A 6,637-nucleotide genomic window follows, 5' to 3' on the forward strand; every position below is an offset into this window, starting at 1 on the left:
TTTTTGCGGAGCATCAGCCAGGCAGTCTTTAGCAGAGTGGTTTGCATGTCCACACTTATGACACAAAATTTTTGGTTTGTCAGATTTAGGATTCTGAGAAGGTTCCGGAGCAGAGTTTGGCTTAGTGATGTTTGGTTTGTATGCAGGAGGATTTTCCGGAGTTGGTTGTGGTTCCGGAGCTGAGTATGTTTGAGGATTGTTTTGGTGAGGAGCATGGAATCGGTTTTGGTATGGTTTGTAAGAGGGATTGAAAGGACGTTTGTATTTCATGGAGAGTAGAGCAAATTCCTGTTGGAAACGGAGTTCGGAGTCCACGGCTTCAGAATCATCAACATGATAGTTTTGTGTGTGTAACATGGGTGCGGAAGGTTGAGCAGATGGAACAATAGATTTGAAAGGGTCCGAAGTAGACAAGTTCGGAATGGTTGGTTCGAAAGAACTGACAAGAGCAAGAGGGCCTCCGAAGAGTTCCCTTATGGTTTGAGCAACATTAGACTCGTGTCCTTGAAGTTCATCAAAAAGTTGATAGAGTTTTAACTTTTTCAACAAACCGTTACTTTGGAGACAAGATTTGACATTTCCCCATCCTTTTCTGAGACTGTTTATGAATTTGAGATTGTACTCCAAAGGAGTTCGAACAATCCCATGAGCAGTCATGTTGTTGACCACGATTCGATAACGATTGGAGGCTGAGGCCACTGATTCACCAGGAGTGGCAGTGAAGGTATCGAAGTCATTGACAACTGAGGTGAGACGCTTGTCTTTCATATTTTCCGAACCTTCAATCAGGTCCTGAAGAGTGTCCCAAATCTCTTTTGCTGATTTGCACAATTTAATGTGCTCAAAGAGTGAAGGAGGAACACCAAACACCATTTCTGAGAAAGCAACTTGATCAGCATGCAGCTTCTCAATATCATCTGCAGTTAGAGGAGCTGGACGAGTTTCATCTTCACGCATAAGCAGAGCAGCAGCATCTCTCACAACTGTTCTTACAGGAATATGAGGACCTTCTTTGACGGATCTCCAAATCTCTTCACCTTTCTCTTTAGCTAGTAAAAATCTTTCCAGTGATCATATTCTTCCACAAATAGTAATGGGGCACGTGTAGGGCCACCCACACTATTTGTGATTTGCATTGAAATCATTTGTTGAGGATTAGAAGCAGCCACTGAAGTTAAGATATCTTCAAGCAAAAGTGGTATATAGAAGAACTTTTATCCTTAACACAGAAATGGTTGAAGTACCAAGGTAACTCCAAACCAACTATAATATGATCTTATGGATTCAAAGGACAACCACTCAAGCTATGATACCAATTGTAAGAACAAGATAGATATGATGCGCGGGGACAAGGTTTGAAAACTCAAACCTTGAATGAATGCTTAAGATCAATGTCTGCTTGCTAATAAATGTTCTAGTCAAGCCTGGATAGACCAATTAAGTCTAAGATAATATATTCAACAAATGATTAAGTCATAAATGAAGAATGAGAAGAATGATCAAAGTAAGGTTAATAAATGAAGAACAAGAAGAATGCTTGAAAGAGAATTAAAGTAACTTAGTAAATGCCAAAATGAGTGAAAGATCCGTCTCTTAACATTGCATTGAAGGCTCCTTTAAATACGAGTGAGTGAAACATGGTACAAACCATTAAACATACATATGACCGGATAAAAGGAATAATTCTTACATTCGGATTGTCCAAGTTGACAAACATACTAAGTCAAATGAAATGTCTAATCATGCAAAGAGACAAAAGTAATTAATACATAAAGAGACAAAAACAGCTTCTTCGGATCAACATACATTCCGGACATAATGTCCATTCCGGAATGTCTTCACTCCTGAACTTCTCATCTTCTTCTCTTCAAGTCCAGACAGATTATGGACTACTCTTCACTTCGGAATAATCACTGGGACTTAGGATTGCTAGAGGTTCACTTTCAGGTTCCAAAAGGACTATGGTGATTTAGTCCATGGATCACTCTCATTTCTCACTATTGAATGCTTACCAATATCTTCATCTTTGTGAACTCATAGCTACAAGATGCCTCCTCGTAGATCAAATAGACGCACTACTCCAATAACTCCAAATCAACCACCACTACCTCCTCAACAATACAATCCAACAACTATCCAAGCTGCAGTGGCTGCGACTGTTACGACAACCCTAGCCCAGTTTAACACCACCGGTACTAGCGGGAGTGGAACAACTGTGCATTCCACTCAAGGTGATGCTACCGTGCACTCTAGAGAGTGCTCGTATAAGGACTTCACCAACTGTAAGCCCAGGACCTTTAACGGGACTGGAGGAATCATTGCCCTCTCGCAATGGTTCGAAAAGACGGAGTCGATCTTCGAGATCCGCTCCTGTCCGGAAGGGAGCAAAGTTAAATTTGCTGCTTGCACCTTCTCAGACAGAGCCCTGAAATGGTGGAATAGCCATGTCAAGTCACTAACCCTGATAGTGGCTAACGCTTTGGGTTGGGAAGCTCTGAAGGAGCTCATGATTGAGGAGTACTGCTCGAGGGGCGAGGTTCAGAAACTTGAACAAGAACTCTGGAGCCTAACCATGAAGGGCTCTGACATAGTTGCCTACACCGCCAGGTTCAGCGATCTGGTGGCTCTATGTCCAGGAATGGTCCCTACTGAGGGAAAGAAAGTCGAGAGGTATATCTGGGGGCTGGTGCCTCCATTTCAGGGGAATGTCTTAGCCTTAAACCCCATTACCTTCAACAGTGCCAAGCGATTGGCACAGCGGCTCATCAATCACGGAGTCCGCACCCCGACAACGACAACAACCCTTGCCATCCCAAAACCATCGAAAGCCGCTGACAACAAGCGGAAGTTTTGGGACAACAAGAAGAAGAACAACGCGGCGTAGAACTTTGCCAAAAAGCAGCAGGTCGTGGCTGTTCATGCCGCCATAGCACCTACTGCCACTGCACCAATGAAGCAGTATGTGGAAAGCTTGCCCAAGTGCAACAAGTGCAGCTTCCACCACAATGGACCCTGTCGGGAAATGCAGTGTGTAAACTGCAACAGGAAAGGGCACACTGCCCGTTTCTGCAAAGCTCCAGCTAGGCCAATCACCCAGGTCCCCGGCGTTGGTGTGGGCCAGACTTGCTACAGATGTGGCGAGGTGGGTCACTTCAAGAGGAACTGCCTGAAGGCAGGAAATGCTGGCGGAGTGGGAAGGGTTTTGGCTATAGGCCACGAGGAAGCGGTAGCAGACCCTACAGTGATAACTGGTATGTTTCTCCTCGATAACTCTTATGCATGAATACTGTTTGATAGTGGAGCGGAGAGGAGTTTCGTGAACCAAAAATTTGCACACTTACTTAAACAACCATCACGCGCACTTAAAGAACCATTCACTGTAGAAATGGATAACGGAAAGACTGAGAGCACTAGCAGTATATACATAGGATGTACCCTAACTCTAGATAGCCATTCATTTCCAATCGATCTCATGTCGGTTCCAATCAAAAGTTTCGACGTCATTATCGGCATGGATTGGTTGAGTTCTCATCGTGCCGACATCATGTGTTATGAGAAGGCTATTCGTCTTAATCTACCATCTAACGAAACCCTACTTATCTACGACGACAAACCAGGAACGAACCTTCGTATCATCTCGAGCATACAAGCCCAGAAGTATTTACGAAAGGAATGTTATGCATTCCTTGCTCATGTAGTCGATATGAGCCAAGAGATGAAAGACATAAAGAACATCCCAGAAGTACGCGGCTTTCCCGACATCTTTCCAGAAGAACTACCAGGATTACCTCCACAGCGTCAAGTCGAGTTCAGAATCGACTTAGTTCCAGGGGCTACCCAAGTAACCAAATCGCCCTATCGTCTAGCACCAGCTGAGATGCAGGAGCTATCCGGTCAACTTAACGAGCTGCTCAGCAAGGGCTTTATTAGACCAAGCTTCTCACCCTGGGGAGCACCGGTCTTGTTCGTGAAGAAGAAAGACGGATCGTTCCGTATGTGCATCGACTACAGAGAACTAAACAAGCTGACCGTCAAAAACCGATACCCTCTACCTCGCATAGACGACTTCTTCGACCAACTGCAAGGGGCGAATTACTTTTCGAAGATTGATCTGAGATCCGGGTATCACGAGTTACGAGTGTTAGAGGAAGATGTTCCCAAAACAGCCTTCCGAACTCGTTATGGATACTATGAGTTTGTAGTGATGCCATTCGGATTGACCAATGCGCTCGCAGTATTCATGGACTTAATGAATAGGGTGTGCCGTCCTTACTTGGATCAGTTCGTCATTGTATTCATCGACGACATTATTATCTATTCTCGTAGTAAGGAGGAGCATATTCAACACTTATGTCAGATTCTAGAAACTCTACGAGCAGAGAAGCTGTATGCGAAGTTCTCTAAGTGCTAATTTTGGATTCGAAGAGTCGAATTCTTGGGTCACGTGATTAGCGAAGAAGGAATTCACGTGGATCCTTCCAAAATAAAGGCCATTGAGAACTGGTCAGCTCCGAACACGCCTACCAAAATTCGTCAATTTCTAGGCCTCGCTGGCTACTATCGCAGGTTTATTAAGAACTTCTCTAGGATCGCAAAACTGCTTACTACATTAACCCAGAAAGGTGTGGTGTTTGACTGGGACAAAAAACAAGAGAAGGCGTTCCAAACGCTGAAGCGAGCCTTATGCAGCGCACTGATACTATCCCTCCCAGAAGGGATAGAAGACTTCGTGGTTTATTGTGATGCATCCAACCAAGGGCTTGGCTGTGTCCTTATGCAATGGGGAGAGGTCATCGCCTATGCCTCAAGACAGCCAAAGACACACGAAGTCAACTACACCACACATGATCTTGAGTTAGGAGCAGTGGTATTTGCTCTGAAGATCTGGAGACACTACCTGTATGGTACAAAAAGCACTATCTTTACAGACCACAAAATCCTTCAACATATATTCGACCAGAAGGAGCTCAACATGAGACAACAACGGTGGGTCGAGCTACTCAGTGACTACGAATGCGAAATTTGTTATCATCCCGGCAAAGCCAACGTAGTAGCTGACGCCCTAAGTCGGAAAGAATACTCTGGTCGTAAAGTCAAATCATTGACTATGACTATCCATTCACATCTGTCCATACAAACTAAGGAGGCTTAGCTAGCAGCCTTGAAGCCTAAAAAGGTGGCGGGTGAATCCCTGAGAGGGATGGATAAAAACTTGGAAGTCAAGGGTGGCGGAGCCTTATATCTCATGGATCGGATCTAGACACCGAGACACGGTGGTTTCAGATACTTGGTCATGACTGAAGCGCACAACACTCGATATTCCGTCCACCCAGGTTCAGATAAGATGTATCCAGATCTCAAAAAGCTATATTGGTGGCCTAACATGAAACCAAAGATTGCTACCTTCGCGAGTAAGTGTCTTACTTGCGCCAAAGTTAAGGTCGAATACCAGAAACCCTCAGGTTTACTATAGCAACCGTAGATACCTGAATGGAAGTGGGAGCGGATCACAATGGACTTCATAACCAAGTTTCCCAAGACAACGGGTGGTCTCGATACCATTTGGGTGATCGTAGACAGATTAACAAAGTCTGCACACTTCCTTCCTATCAAAGAAACTGACAAGATGGAGAAACTAACGAGAACCTACATTAGGGAGATCGTACGACTGCATGGTGTTCCCATGTCCATTATCTCTGATAGAGATAGTAGATTCACTTCAAGGTTCTGGCAGTCGCTACAAGGTTCCCTAGGAACTAGGCTGGACATGAGTACATCCTACCATCCGCAAACCAACGGAAAAAGTGAGAGGACTATTCAAACTTTAGAAGATATGTTGCGAGCCTGTGTGATAGACTTTGGAAAGGCATGGTATACTCATATACCCCTTGTCGAGTTCTCCTACAATAACAGTTATCACACGAGCATAAAGGCTGCTCCATTTGAAGACCTCTATGGCCGAAAGTGCAGATCCCCTCTGTGTTGGGCTGAAGTGGGTGACACACAGTTAGCTAAAGGACGAGTTCCTGACAGCACTCTCACGGGTCCAGAGATCATTTGGGAAACGACAGAGAAGATTGTTCAGATTCGTGAACGATTGAAAGCCTCTAGAGACCGACATAAAAGCTATGCAGACAAGAGAAGGAAACCTTTGGAATTCCAGGTTGGTGACCGTGTTCTATTGAAGGTCTCACCCTGTAAGGGCTTGATATGCTTTGGAAAGCATGGGAAACTAAATCCAAGATACATAGGGCCTTTTGAGATCATTTCTAGGATCGGCCCTATAGCCTACAAACTCAAACTACCTCAAGAACTTAGTAACGTACACTCTACCTTCCACGTTTTAAACCTGAAAAAGTGTCTATCCGACGAGACTCTTGTTATCCCACTCGATGAAATCGAGATCAATGAGAGCCTCAACTTCTTGGAAGAACCAGTAGAGATCATGGACCGAGATGTCAAGGAAACAAAGCAAAGTCGTATCCCGATAGTGAAGGTTCGCTGGAATGCCAAGCGGGGACCTGAATCCACTTGGGAGCGCGAGGATCAAATGAAACTTAAATATCCTCATCTTTTTCCTTAAGTCTATCTGTATTTTCTTAAACTCTAATTTCGGGACGAAATTCCCTTTAACGGG

Source organism: Lactuca virosa, chromosome 5 (assembly GCF_052849685.1).
Source record: "Lactuca virosa cultivar CGN04683 chromosome 5, Lactuca_virosa_CGN04683_v6, whole genome shotgun sequence".
Taxonomy (NCBI): domain Eukaryota; kingdom Viridiplantae; phylum Streptophyta; class Magnoliopsida; order Asterales; family Asteraceae; genus Lactuca; species Lactuca virosa.